Below are 16,063 nucleotides of genomic sequence, written 5' to 3' on the forward strand. Positions count from 1 at the left end.
TGGCCCCTCACACTTACCCCACCATAGAAGCTCCGTGTTCATGTGGCCACTTTATAAATAGCAAAGAAGGATAGATTCTCTTGTTCCCAGAAACTGTAACAACCTTGAAAATGGGAACACTTCCAAACTGTCCTTGGATCAATTCTGTGCCTTGAGAAATAGAGTAACCTAATTGGCTCTCTTGGGTCATGTGAACTACTCTGGGGGAAGGCAAGACAAGCCCCTTGATTGACAGCTCCAGGAGAGGCTGATATAAACTGGGGGAGAGGAGAGGAGTACCTGTTGTGGCTCAGCTGAAACAAATCTGACTAGTATCCATGAGGATGCAGGTTCGATCCCTGGCCTCGCACAGTGGGTTAAAGATCTGGCATTGCTGTGAGCTGTTGTATAGGTTGCAGATGTGGCTCGGATCGACAGAGATGTGACTACAGCTCTGATTTGACCCCTAGCCTGGGAACCTCCATATGCCCCAGGTGCAGCCCTAAAAAAAAGACAATAGATAAATAAATAAATAAATAAGTAAATAAATAAGTAGATAAATAAATTGGGGGAGAGGATTTCCATGAAGAAAGCAAAGTAAAGCAGATAAAATAACAGAGGCTACCTACCAGTAGAATTTCAGTAAGTGCTTGTTAAAATGAATTGTATGAGAAACTTGTTCTGAAGTTTACAAAAAAAAATAATTTTTGGGTATGGCTTTCAGTATGAACTTACTTTTTGTTGAGCCAGCTTGCTCATCCTTGAGAAAATTCGTGGTCTAGAAGCTGTCATGCCAAGTTTTAGCTCAGGCTATCTTAGGCAGATTTATATCCTCCTGAGATGCTAGCATTATAATGAAAATGCTGACAGCCTCGGAGTTTTGCTGACGGGAATGGCACAGCTGTGATAATACTAGAAGATAAATGGAAATATGGTGCCTCATCCTTGTGGAATTGTAGTGCGTTTAGGTCAAAGAGAAACAAGTCCTTGATTAGTTCAGGGCTGGAAGAAAGGCCCCCCGACATCTGAGTCCCAAGTTGGTTTGAATTCAATTGCCTGGATATTTTTTCCAGGCCATTTTAAAACAAACCTGAGGGAGTTGAGAGACAGATGGGTACTTTAAAAAAAAAAAAATCACATTTGAAGTCATCATTTAAATCAGGGGTCAGCAAATGAGAACTCATGAGCCAAATCTGGCCCACCATAGGTTTTTGTAAATGAAGGTTTATAAGAACAGAGCTGTGTTCGTTTATTTACATATTTTCCATGGCTACTTTTATACTATGGCAGAGCTGAGTGGTTGCAGCAAAGACGATATGGCCTGCAAAGCCAAAAATCTTACTATCTGGTCCTTTGCAGAAAAACTTGCCAACCCCTGATTTAAATAAATGATTCCCAAGATTTTGTATTAACTTGATTTCATGATATCATACATCTTCTTAACGATGCTTAGAACATGTGGTTATGTATTAAAAAATAAAATGAAGTAGACTTGTTTAGAAAATTCCATTATAGTCCTTGAGATAATTGGAGACACCTGGGGTTCTCAACTTTGTAATGGCAGCATAAGTTTTCTAGTAAGATATTAGATGAATTTCAGCAAGGGTGGAAGAACAACAACAACAACAAAAATTAGTTCTTCAGAGCTCTTAGTGTCCAGGAAACATAAGACTGGGGACAAAATTTAAAAGAATTGTAACTAGATGGATTTGAATCATTGGATATTGTTGAGCTGCTAAGAAAAGTAGCTTAAAGCTCTTTCTTTCTTTGGCTGCCCTGCGGCCTATGGAGCTCCCAGGCCAAGGGTAAAATCTGAGCCACAGCTGCAGCAACTGTGTGGGGCCAGGGATTGAACATGCATGCCAGTGCTGTGGAGATGCTACCTAACCTAGTGCACCACAGCAGGAACTCCTAAAGCTCTTTCTTATAGTTTTATTTTTCTTCATTCCACATGGGAGTAAAATGTTACTTAGAAATTCCACATGTGTTTATGGAAATTCTATTGTATATTTGAAACCATGGTGGGCATTTTCTTTTGATTTGTATGCCATTAAATTATAGTGTTTGAAGCTGTTGTTGGAATTAATATGTACTCTTGGGGGAACAGAGGCTCAGAGAGATGGAATAATTTTCCCAAGGCTGGCTACTTCACTATCAAGTGGTGGTATTAGAATACAAATCCAGATATTCTGATTCTGTCTTGAATTTCTAAAAATCTGGGCTTAATTTGTTTTTTCTCACTATGTCTGTGGCATGTAGATGTTTTTGGGCTACAGACTGAACCTATGGCAGAGCTGCAACCAGAGCCACAGCAGTGGCAATGCTGGATCCTTAACCCACTAGGCAAATAGGGAACTCCTGGGCTTAATTTTACATTGTGGTATCTGAATTGTTGGTATGGCAAACATCAGGTGGAATCTTTCTCCTAACAAAGAGACAGCCCAATGTAGAATAGCGGATCTCAAAGTGTGGACATCTCCTATGATATATGAGATCCAACCTATTTTCTGATAATACCAGGATATTGTTTGACTTTTTCACTTTAATTCTCTCACACGTACACAGTGGAGTTTTCTGGAGGCTGCATCATGTGTGATGACATTTTTTTGAGGACTGATGGAATGTGTGGTTGGGTGCTCTTAGATTAAAACTTTTTGTTTTAAATTTAATGCTGTAAAGATTGGTGGACATAGCCCACATAAGCAAAACTCTTTAAAGTCTTTAATAATTTTTAAGATTATGAAAAAGGGCTAATTAAGGCATTTGAGAACAACTGATGAAGTGACCAAGATGTCCCTGACTCAGAATGTAAATGGGTGTAGGCGCTATGGAAAACAGTATGGAGTTTCCTTAAAGACTACAAATAAAGGTTTTGTATGATCCAGTAATTCCACTCCTGAGTATATATCTTGAAAAAACAAAAGTACTAATTCAAAAAAATACATGCACCCCTATTTTCACAGCAGCACTGTTTACAATAGCCAGGACGTGAAAGCAACCTCAATGTCCACTAGCAGGTGATTGTTTAAGAAGCTATGGTACATATATACAAAGGAATTTAACTGAGCCATAAAAAGAATGAACCATTTCCATTTATAGTAGCATAGAGGGACCTAGAGATTATTTTATTAAGTGAGTGGAGTCAGATAGAGAAAGAAAAATACCATATGATATTACTTATATATGAAATCTGAAAAATAATACTGGTGAATCCATATACAAAACAGAAACAGACTCATAGACATGGAAAACAAACTTAAGGTTACTGAAGGGGGAAAGGAGGGAGGAGAAGGGTAATTAGGAGTATGGGACTAGCAGATACAAACTATTATAAAACTACTATACATAAAATAGATAAGCAACAAGGATTTACTATTTAGCACAGGAAGCTATATATTTAGTATCTTGTAATAACCTATAATGGAAAGTAAGCTGAAGAAACAAAGTCTCTCACTCAGCATCCAAACCAGACTGCCTGGATTTTCAAACTCAACTCTATCACTCACTGTGTTGGGCAAGTTATTTTACCTACCCAGTTCTTGGTTTCTCAACTAAGTAAGGACAACTCTAGCACTTACTTTACAGGGTTGTTTAAATACATTGGTCTTCAATATCAATAAATCTTTGTTAAATAAAGTAATAATAACTTCAATTTCCAGAGCTTTGAGACAGTGTTTAATTTATCAATAGTTTCACCTCCTTTTGCTGCCCTGTGGACTATAAATAACTTAGCTCTTTATAATTCACAATTATGGAATACAATTGTCCTAAACTTCAGTTTACTTAAATTTTTTATTACAGAATAATACATTTATAGTAAAGTATATTTATCATCACGAACTGTTTATTTATTTCAAAATAATCCATTATTGCACCCACTCCTACATCAAGAAATTTACACCACCATACATCAAAAATCCCCTACTTGTCACCATTTCCAAGTCTATCCAAGGATAAACATTATCCTGATTTGTAACATTGTAGACTAACTAGTTTTGCTTGTTTTTGCACTTCATATAGCTGAAATCATATGATTTCCTATCTGGTGTCTTTCACTCTTTATTCTGTTTGTAAGATGTATGCATGTTGTTATGTATAGTTCATAAGTGGTACTTTATTGTTGTTGATAGTATGGCATGGTATGAATATACATAATACATCCATCCATCCATCCACTGTTGGTGGACTTCTGAGTCACTTCCAGATTTTTGCTGTCATGAAGAGTGCTGCTATGAACATTCTTATTCATGTCTGGACAAAAATTTCTGTTGGAGAAATTCTTAGGAGTGTAATTGTTAGGTTACAGGGATTACAGATGGCTGTGTCACAGGGGTGCTTATTGCTAGCCATTTGTTCAGCTTTCCAACAGATTTCCAAAGTGGTTTATCCATTTCCACCCTTACCAACAATATACGAGAGTCCAGTTGCCAACATTTTGGCCTGTATTTGTACATTTCATTTCAATTATTCTAGTTTACAAGTAGAGGTATCTCATTGTATTTTGAGTTTTCATTTCCCTTATTGCCTTATTGACTGGCGAAATAGAATATCTATTCACATGTTATTTAAAGTATTTGAATATTGTTTTGGGAATACCAGATCCTTAACCCATTAAGCGAGGCCAGGGATTGAACCCACATCCTCATGAACACTAGTCAGGTTTGTTACCTCTGAGCTATGATGGGAACTCTAGAAAGTCTTTTTTTTTTTTAGCATTCTGCAACCTCAATTATTTAAAATTTGAAATAGCAAAAGAGCTTTATTAGTACAGCAATTAATCTCAAATCCATCATCATATGCTTTGCTAATATTATAGATATGCAGGTATAAATGTTGAGAGGAAGAAAATGCAAGAAAATGTGTTAGCATTTATATTTCAGCTGCTCAATTTATACACCATTAAATGTACACTTCAGCATGTGGTAGAATAAGAGAAACAATAATACTGTACTTAGAACTCTTCTGAAAGCCATGTACATGGCACTTTCCAAATGGCCAGCCATCAGCTCTGAGCTGATGGACTCTGAGAGTAGGCAGAGACCACTCAGATCTATAGATATGAATCCATGGTCCAAATGACTAAGGGATGGGGCTTATGGAGAAATGTTCAGACTAACTTTCTAAGCCAACATTACAGTCTCTGGTGTGGAAGGCAGCGGTGCCGTCCATTTTCAAATGAACCCCCATTCACTGGCCAGGGACCTAAACATACGGAAGAGTAATCAAACAGTTCTTTCCAAAACTTCCCGTCAGGTTTTAAATGATGGCTTCACATTAAAATCACCTGAGGCATTTCTAAACAATACTGGTACCCAACCATGGTCCTTGGAATTAGTTTTTTTTGTTTTTGTTTTTTAAACTCCCTAGATGATTCTCTTAAAGCCAGGGTTGAGAACCACTGCTCTGCAGTGTCCTGTGTGGGAATGTGTGTGTTTGGGGAAAGAATTCAGAAAGAGAGTCTATGGCCTATTGGCTCTTCCAAAGGGTGAATGTGGGGACCCACTCTTAGGAAAACTTACTGTTCACCTTTTCAAAGTCAACTAAGGACCTGCCACTTCTGGGCCTCTCAGGCTTTTTCCCTTTTCTCCCAGCCCTTGGTCTTTTCAAATCTATTTGCTTCCTTCCCCTCTTTCTTCCTTCTGCATCTCTTGTTCCAGGACCTTCTTTTTCTTGTGTCTAGCCTCTCATGAAAGTTGTGATTATTGTTCTAGATTCAGTTCTGCTGCTGGGAGTGTCATGGGGCTTTGGATGCTGGGGGTAGACTGGGAGAGTGCAGTAAGATCAGGGCTTCAGCATGACCCACTCTCATGGTGGAGTATGAAAAAGGGCTCTCACCCCAGAACTAGCTTACTTCCAGCATATTTCTGCACATTATTATGATGAAGGGGGTACTGGCATTTATTCCTACTAAAATTGCATTACCAAACATCCTTGTTGTAATGCTGGTTTTGGTGTGTGCCTGATCCCAGGAAAGTTTTAAGTCTGCAGGATGGTGGTAGATACATTCTTTGACAAAAATAAAATAAAACTAAGAATTGCAAATTAAATATGAGCTACTGCTCCTTTTCCTAAATCAGATTAACAAGACAGTGGGTTTTCCCTCTGGGGAATACCCAATGTTTATTGCTGCCACACACTTTGAGGAAAGAATTTGGCCATTTGTGTTTGTAGCCATGAAAGGAGTCATGCAATTAATCTTTTAATAATTTATCAAGGAAAATAATCTAAAAATGCAGAAACAACTTCATTTATAAAGGTGTTCAATGTGGATTTACCAACTAATAGCAAAAAATTGGTAATAGCCTAAAAGCACAACATGAGGAGAATGATCAAGCAATTATGAAACATTCATCTGAAGGACTATTGTGTTGTTCTTAAAAATAATGTTTACAACCTTCTGGTTTAGAAAAAAGTATCTGGCTGGTGGCCGTTGAAACCTCTCTTCTCACTAAAATATCTCTAATGACCACTCCTGAAAGCCAAAACCAACAGATAAATTGATGCTAGACATTTTTATCTCTTCCAACCTGAAAAAAATCTGCTCAAGTTTGGCTTCATGATGTAGAACCCAAGTGCAAAAAGAGCCCTGTGCACTCATTGCTGTCTGCTCTGATTCATAGGGGTGTTAGTGGTCAGAGAAGAGGGCATACATCCCTCAACTAAACTGGACCTCAGTGTGAGGTCCTTGGGCCATGAGCAGCAGCATTACTTGAAAACTTATTAGAAATGAAAATTCTCTGGAGTTCCCATAGTGACTCAGCAGGAATGAGCCAGACTAGTATTCATAAAGATGAGGGTTCAATCCCTGGCCTCGCTCAGTGGGTTAAGGATAGGGCATTGCCATGAGCTGTGGTGTAGGTCACAGACTTGACTCAGATCCTGAGTTTCTGTGGCTGTGGCGTAGGCTGGAAGTTGCAGCCCCGATTTGACCCTTAGCCAGGGAACTTCCATATGCCTCAGGTGCAGCCCCCAAAAGCAAAATAAATAAATAGGAAAATTCTCAAGCCTCCCGAATCCAAAACTCAGGGTGGGGGCACAGAATCACCTGCTGGTGACTGAGGCTGCTAAAGTTTCAGAGTTCTTGCTCTCCTGCCTTGGTGCTGATATTTGAGGCATCCCCTCCCGCTTTCTTATCAGCTTTATTTGAAAGATCAGAAATCAGAGATAGCCACCCTCAGAAACTAATGGCAACAAAGTTCAGAATATCTGGAGGTGGCCAATGGTGTCCTGGGAGACATGATCTCCAGGAAGAAAGTGCTAAAGAAAACAGAAAGGTGAAAGGACTTGGCAGTGTAGTCTGTAACATGGTAACTCATCTTCATTGATTTAGAGAACCAGAGAATCAGGAAGATGGTGTGAAAGGTAACATTATTACCTCAGTAAAACAGAGAGCACTGCTCCAGGCAAGTGGTAGTAAGAAACTTGCATTTGGACTGGAATTTGATTGCTACTTTAGTGATTAAAGGGCTGGGCCAAGGCAAGCAATAGTTCCTCACCAAGGATGAAGAAAGAGCAAGAATCAAACCCACAACCAACATAGAGCTAATGGAAAAAGGACACAGATTCAGAGGAGAGAACAGATTCGTGAATTTTTTGAAGAAAAATACACCTCTAAAAATGATTTACTATTTTATTATTTTATTTTATTTTATTTTATTTAAATTTATTTTATTTTATTTTAATGGTTGCACCTGCAGCATATGGAAGTTACCAGGCTAGGGGTCGAATTGATGCTGCAGCTGTGCCTATGCCACAGTCACAGCAATGCTGGATCTGAGTCACATCTGCAACCTACTCTGCAGCTTGTAGCAATGCTGGATTTTTAACCTACTGAGCGAGCCCAGGGATTGAATTTGCATCCTCACGGACACTGTGTCAGGTTCTTAATCCCCTGAGCCACAATCCCAGATTTAGAATAAACTATGAAGGAACAGATATTCTTTTTTTTTTTTTTTTTGTCTTTTTTTTGCTATTTCTTTGGGCCGCTCCCGCGGCATATGGAGGTTCCCAGGCTAGGGGTCGAATCGGAGCTGTGGCCACTGGCCTATGCCAGAGCCACAGCAACGCGGGATCCGAGCCGTGTCTGCAACCTACACCACAGCTCACGGCAACGCCGGATCATCAACCCACTGAGCAAGGGCAGGGATCGAACCTGCAACCTCATGGTTCCTAGTCGGATTCGTTAACCACTACGCCACGACGGAAACTCCAGATATTCTTAATAGAATGCAAGGAGCCATGGTCTCTATGGAATAGCAAACAAAATTTGTAAAGAGGGAAAGGCTCTGATGAAAATACAAGAGGGTGAAATGGAAATGGAGATGGGTAGCTTTTAAAAATGATTGCAAGTACATTAAAAATTAAATAGTAGAATTAAAATCTACTTTGGAAGCAAAAAAGTGATGATATTAGCATTATAGAAAATCAAATCAATATAGACACACTCTCCCAGAATGTAGAAATAAAAGATAAACTTGATTAAAATGATGGGAAAGAAGATAATATAAGGAAGATGGAGAATAAAGACGCAGCAAATGGCTAGTTTGTGTTCATGAGAGGAATATTGGAACCACAAAAATAAACTTAATTGTCATAGATGAGAGAAAAAGGCTAGTTTAGGAAAACTGAAAGATTTCATTATGATCCTGCGGAAATAAGTGAAAAGAGATCCATATTCAGACTTATCCAGATGAAAATACTGAACTAAATGATAAGGGAAAACAACTTATAAACATCCAGCCAAGGAGGAAAGAAATCTACCAGGGAATAAACATCACATGGCCCCATGACGGGAGTTGCTTGGAAGATAGAGCCCAGAGCCTGGAAATGAAGATGTCGTGGGAAAGAGGACTGCTGTGTAGCTGAACAAACTTAGCAAGACGTGCCTACCTAACCACCGTAAATCTTCCAGGTAACTTAAGATGTGTGTTAAAGTAGTATTTTGAAAAATGTGTAGTGCAAAAACATGAATTAAGTTGAATAAACTTAAAATCATATATCTACTATGAATAAATACTACATTAGATCACAGATTAATAAAAGTATAATAATAGTATAGATTAGAGTCTAATACTAGATTACAGGAATGATTGAGAAGGGGTGCCGAAGGCACAGATGGTTGGCATGGGTAAAAGAGTACCCCTATGCCTTATGAAAAAGGAAATTAAAAAGACTTTTTTTTTTTTTTTTTTTTTTTTTTTTTTTTTATGGTCACACCCATGCTATGCGGAAGTTTCTGGGTCAGGGCTTGAACTCACACCACAGCAGTGACCTGAGCCACAGCAGTGATAACATGGGATCTTTAATGTTCTAGGCTACCAGGGAACTCCAAAACTCCTACGTTCTTTTTGAATGTAGGTCCAAATGACTTTTTAAAAAATTAATAACAAAATTAAAAATAAGACATAAGCCTTTGATACACTAGAGTGTAGAATGCAAACATAAAAAATGAGAAAAAAGAAAGCAGCAAGGCTTAAAATATTAAGTGAAAAGCCTATCAACAAAATAAACCAAATATATCACTTAAACCAATAAATAAAGTGTATTAAAATCTCTGTGAAATGGTTAAAAAACATGAGTCATTCACATGAGATTCCATCCTTTTCTCTCACTTGCTAGTTTCATTTTCTTAGCATTGCTATTTAACTCCATTAACCTTTTCTAATCTCCTAAATGAAGATAGTAAGACCTACTTCTTAGGGTTTCAGAAGACTCAGACTTTATATAAACCAATTAATATATACTATCCACTGTCTGGCATACTGAGAGAATGGCAGTTTCCAGGTTCAGAGCCTGGATTCTGATGTCTGATAGGTTTTATTTTATTTTTTATTTTTTTCAACTTTTTTTTTTTTTTTGCTTTTTAGGGCCACACCCACAGCATACAGAAATTCCCAGGCTAGAGGTCAAATCAGAGCCACAGCTGCCAATCTATGCCACAGCTCAGGGCAACCCCAGATCCTCAACCCACTGAGCGAGGCCAGGGATCAAACCCTCATCCTCATGGATGCTAGTCAGGTTGGTAACCCGCTGAGCCACAACGGGAACTCCCTAATAGGTTTTAATTTTTGCTATCTATTACTTACCAATCTTACAGACTAAAGCTGAGGCAAGTCATGGAGCTCACGAAGACTTGATTCACTCATCTATAAGATTGGGGTAAAATAGTACCTCTCTAATAGTATTGTCATGAGGATTAAATGAAATAATACATTAATATATTTGGGACAACTCCTGGTACAGATAGCTGGGTTATATTCACTATAATTGTTATAGCAAACTAGCTCTAAATCTGTAATGTTCAAATATACATTAATAAAATGAGCATTATTAATAAAAGAACAGTAATGATTTTTAAAAATATTAGACTGAATTAAAAACCTAAGTATGCAACAAGAGTAAAGGATTGCATACATTTGGTAGCTTCCTCTGATCAAGGACTACAGAGCCATTAAATGATGTGAGAAATTAATGTGATAAAATTTCATAATATGTATCTGAAATATTTACATCTGAGGTTTTCTGTTGTTGTTGTTGTTATTTTCCCCCTGCACCTGCAGCATATGGAAGTTCCTGGGCCAGGAATTGAACCCACGCCTCAGCAGTGACCAGAGCCTCTGGAATGCTGGATCCTTACCCTGCTGGCCATAGTGGGAAGACCTACATCTGAGTAATAACAGGAATTTATCTTTGGGAAATATAACATTATAACATTTTGTTCCTTATGGTTTTTTTTGGGGGGGGGCCACACCTGCAGCATATGGAGGTTTCCAGATTAGAGGTTGAATTGGAGCTACAGCTGCCAGCCACAGGCACAGCAACACACGATCTGAGCCATGTCTGTGACCTACACCACAGCTCATGGTAACTCCGGATCCTTAACCCACTGAGGGAGGCCAGTTATCGAACTGAAATCCTCATGGATACTAGTCAGGTTCTTTACCACTGTGCCACCATGGGAACTCCTGTTCTTTATTGTTTTCCGATAGTTCCCAAGTATTCTATAATGAACATATTACTTTTAAATCAAAAGAAGATATTACATTATAAAAGGTGTGTCTCAAAATGTTTGATCGCATTGGCAAAAATTGTTTTTTTTTTCAATTGAAGTATAGTTGACTTATATTAGTTTCAGGTGTACAGCATAGTGATGCAATATTTTTACAGGCTATACTTCATTAAAAGGTGTTGCATGATAATGACTATAATTCCCTGCATTATAAAATACATCCTTATTGCTTATCTATTTTACACATAGTAGTTCATATCTATTAGTCCTATACCCCTATCTTGTCCCTATGGTTTGGTAAACCACTAGTTAGTTTTCTTTATCTGTGAGTCTATTTCTGTTTTGCATATACATTCATTTGTATTCTTTTTTAGATTCCACATGTAAGTGATATCATACAGGTTTTCTCTTCCTCTGACATTTCACTAAGCACAATATTCTCTAGGTCCATCTGAATTGCTGTAAATGGCAGAATTTCATTCTTATTTATTTATTTATTTATTTATTTTATTTTTTTAATTTTTTTTTTGTCTTTTTGCTATTTCTTTGGGCCGCTCCCGCGGCATATGGAGGTTCCCAGGCTAGGGGTCCAATTGGAGCTGTAGCCACTGGCCTATGCCAGAGCCACAGCAACGCGGGATCCGAGCCGCGTCTGCAACCTACACCACAGCTCATGGCAACGCCGGATCGTTAACCCACTGAGCAAGGACAGGGACCGAACCTGCAACCTCATGGTTCCTAGTCGGATTCATTAACCACTGAGCCACGACGGGAACTCCCATTCTTTTTTATGATTGATATTCCACACAATGGAGATTTGGTGTGTATGTGATTAATACTGCACACAATGGAATATTAATCACACACACCAAATCTTCTTTATCCATTCCTCTGTTGATGGGCATTTGGGTGGCTTCCATATCTTTGCTATTGAAAATAATGCTGCTATAAATATTGGGGTGCATATCTTTTGGAATTGGTGTTTTTGTTTTTTCCCAGTGTTTACCCAGGATTGAAATTGATGGCTCATATGGTAGTCTCTCCACCTGTTTTCCACAGTGGCTGCAGCAATTCACATTCCCACCAACAGTGTAGAGTGTTCCCTTTTCTCCACATCTTCTCCAACATATGTTATTTGTGGACATTTTGTTGCTATCCCTTCTTACAGGTATGAATTATTGTTTCTCTAATAATTAATGATGATGAGCATCTTTTCATGTGCCTATTGACCATCTGTATGTCTTCTCTGGAAAAATTTCTATTTGGGTTTTCATTTTTGGGATTGGGTTGTTGTCGGTTTTTTGTTTTTGTTTTGTTTCATTTTGACATTGAGTTGTATGTATATTTTGGATATTGGGCCCTTGTCCATTGCATCATTTGCAAATATTTTTTCCCATTCTATAAAAAATATTTTTTCATTTGGTTTATAGTTTCCTTTGTTGTGCAAAAGCTTTTAAGCTTAGTTAGGTTCTGTTTATTTTTGCTTTTGTTTCTCTTGAATTATCAGACAGGTCCAAAAAAACATTGCTATGACTTATGTCAAAGTGTCTTTGCCTACATACTCTTCTAGGATTTTATGGTTTCAGGCCTTACTTTAGGACTCGAATTCATTTTTAGTGTATTTTCATATACAGTGTGAAAAAATGTCCTAATCTTATTCTTTTACATGTTGCTGTCCAGTTTTCCCAGCACCATTTATTAAAGAGACCTTATATTCTCAATCTATATTCTTGCCTCTTTTATTGTAGGTGCATGGGTTTATTTCTGGACTCTGTATTTTGTTCTATTGATCTATATGTCTGTTTTTTTTTTTATGGTAATACTGTGCTGTTTTGGTTACTGCAGCTTTTTAGCTGACTCTGAATTCTGATGATACTTCCAGCTTTGTTCTTTTTTCTCAAGATTGCTTTGGCAACTTGGAGTCTTTGTGGTTCCATATGAATTTTGAGATTATTTGTTCTAGTTCTGTGAAAAATGTCATGAATGTTTTGGCAGGAATCTGTAAATCGTGTTGAGTTCTTATGGCCATTTAAAAATATTAATTCTTCCAATCCAAGAGCATGAGATATCTTTCTATTTTTTGGTATCATCTTCAACTTCCTTCATCAAAGTTTTATGACTTTCAGAGTATAAATCTTTCACCTCCTTGATGAAGTATAATCCTATATATTTTATACTTTTTGATGCAATTTTATACATGATTTTTAAAAACTGTCTCTCTCTTTCTGATAGTTCATGATTAGCATATAATAACACTAAATGTTTGGTACATTGGGAAAAATTCTTTATATATTGAGAAAATAGATGCAAAGTTTTATATGCTAAAATTTAATAATTATGTCAAAAATGTACTTGGAAATATTAACAATATTGTTAGCATTGTTGTTTCCAGGTGGTAGGATTATTTTTTTTCTCCTTCATATATTGTGTCTATTTTTCCTACTTTTGTACAGTACTCAGGAAAATGCTAATGTAATTGGAAAGAGAAAAGTAAAAGCAACAGGAGCAAAATAGTCCTTCATAGATAAGCCTTTAGCTCAGATGTTGGCAAGTGGAGTTTAATGGAGCCAAAAGGCAGCTTGGGGAACAATGTTCTTAGTCCCTCCTTTTACTGGTGAGAATGGAAGGCCAAGGAACATTTAGTGCTTTGCTGGAAGTCACGGTGAGTGAGGGAAAGAACCAGGCAGAGAACGATCAGTCTGTATGGTTTTTCTACTAAATTGTGTGCCTTTTCAATTAGCGCAAATTTTGTGCAAAGTTTACATAGTTCAATGTGTATACCTCCATCCAAGCAAAGCACAGGAACTTCTTAATTCACCCCTAGGTTTAGGAAATGTTTAATTACAATATAGAAATGTCTTTCAGAAGAGTAACAGTTTAGCGAGAACGGTGGCAAACAAACAGCATTATTTTCAGAATGTATTTATGGACATTTCAGAGTGGAATTAGAAGGATCAGAGTTCAAATCCTGATGCTGCCACCTATTTTGAGAAACTTATTTTTTTTAACTTTTAAAAATTACAGTATAGAGGATTTACAATGTTGTTCCAATATCTGCTGTACAGCAGAGTGACCAGTCATACATACTATATGACTCATAGACATATATGTATGACTTAAATATATATAATCTTCTTATATTTTCTTCCATCATGGTTTATCCCAAGAGACTGGATATAGTTCCTTGTGCTGTATATTAGCTCATTGCTTATCCATTCTAGATGTAATAGTTTACATCTACCAACCCCAACCTCATAGTCCATCCCACTCCTCATGCCCCCTTGGTCACCACAAGTCTGTTCTATTTTGAGAAACTTCTTAATTTCTCTCAACCTTCCTTTCCTCAGTTGTAAAGTAGAGAAGGTAATATTTCTCTCAGGAAGACTGCATAGTCTCATAAACACCCAGAGACACGGCTGGTACATAGTTTCCTCCAGATACACCTGCTGTAGAGCAAGGGCATAACAGAAGATGGTCATGATATGGACATTGATTGTGTAAAATAACTCAAATCAATAAATTGATTGACTGCTGGTTCCATTTCCCTTTATTACTTAACACCACATAGTCATAAAAAGTCCAGTAGATAGAGCTTTCTGGAGGAAAATGATATTTTTGTCGTTTGTATAATTTTTCTCACTGTAATCATCTATCTTTTATTTTATTTTTTATGGAAGCATAGTTGATTTACAGAGTTGAGCCAGTTTCTGCTGTACAGCAAAGTGACCCAGGCATACACATATATACATTATTTTTCTCATATTATTTTCCATCATAATCATGTATCTTTAAAAAACTAGGTCTGCAAGTTTTCGCTGTGGGTTTCTAGCGGCAATTTCTGATAGCTTATAATATTCTGAGAACTTTAGTTTTGCTTCAAAAGGATTGTGGTCTAAGGCCTGGTCATATTCTACTCTGTTATAACTTGACTTTGTGGTAAATGTGTCCCTAGCAAACAAAGGGAGATTCATGTCCTAATTAACAGAAGAGCAGAGAGCAGGAGCTGGTGACAATGTCCCTGTGCTTGTGAAGACCACCCATCAACGTTCCCACTTCGTGGACATTTCTCACCGTGCCCTAGCTGCCTGTCTCTGACATCGCCTTTGTTCTCTTGCCCTACTCGGTGCCCTGTCCAGGTGCTTTTATCTTCCTTAGTGGTTCAGCTCCTGGGCTGCCTTCCTGTCTTGATTCCTTGCTATTCTCTCACCCTCACCTTTGAAATAACCTCCTTAAGTCTTTGTCAATCTTTCATTTCTAACAAAGAAACTCTGAAACCTTATTTACTCAATCATTCATCCCCGATAGACCGCATGTCAAGTTAGTATTTTTTTTTTCATTGTTTCCCCTTAATGTCAGAAATTAACACCCAAGCCCTTCAATTAGAAACAAATATTTATTTTATTATAGTTCAGAAACATCCATGCTTTTATTTTAGTTTTTTGTCTTTTCGTCATTTTTTTTAGGGTCGTACCTGCGGCATATGGAAGTTCTCAGGCTAGAGGATGAATTGGAGCTGTAGCTGCCAGCCTACGGCACAGTCACAGCAACATGGGATCCAAGCTGCATCTGCGAACTACACCACAGCTCACAGCAATGCTGGATCCTTAACCCACTGGGCAAGGCCGAGGATCAAACCCGAGTCCTCATGGATACTAGTCGGGTTTGTTAACCACTGAGCCACGATGGGAAGTCCACATCCATGTTTTTGGAGGTTGTTGTGGATGGTGCAATGATGATTTTTAAGAATGACTGATCCCTTATTTCCCCATATTCTCCTTGGGAAGAATTTGTGTGGCAATTATCATGTGCTATTTGGATATGGAAATATAACACGCTTAATTAACAACTCTCTTCTGTCATGTTGGGAGAGGGTTGCCTCTTTAATGAAGCCAGGATTTGTTCAACAAGTATTCGTAAACAAATACAATGTATAGGAGACTATGGTAGAAAGCTGAATTCAGGTGTTTGCAATGTCAACCAATAAGTAAGACAAAGACAGATTATGGCTTCAAAAAGTAATAGTTTTTTTTTTTTTTTTTTGCTTTTCATTCATTAGGACACAAATCCCCCATAGTT

At 37.7% G+C, this 16,063-nt stretch overlaps 1 long non-coding RNA gene across 1 annotated transcript in view; it reads left to right on the plus strand.

Annotated features, from left to right (window-relative positions):
- LOC110256539 overlaps window positions 1–16,063 on the plus strand; it is a 213,226-nt gene that overhangs the window by 117,980 nt on the left and 79,183 nt on the right. The window lies entirely within an intron of this gene.

Source organism: Sus scrofa, chromosome 13, assembly GCF_000003025.6.
Source record: "Sus scrofa isolate TJ Tabasco breed Duroc chromosome 13, Sscrofa11.1, whole genome shotgun sequence".
Lineage (NCBI taxonomy): Eukaryota > Metazoa > Chordata > Mammalia > Artiodactyla > Suidae > Sus > Sus scrofa.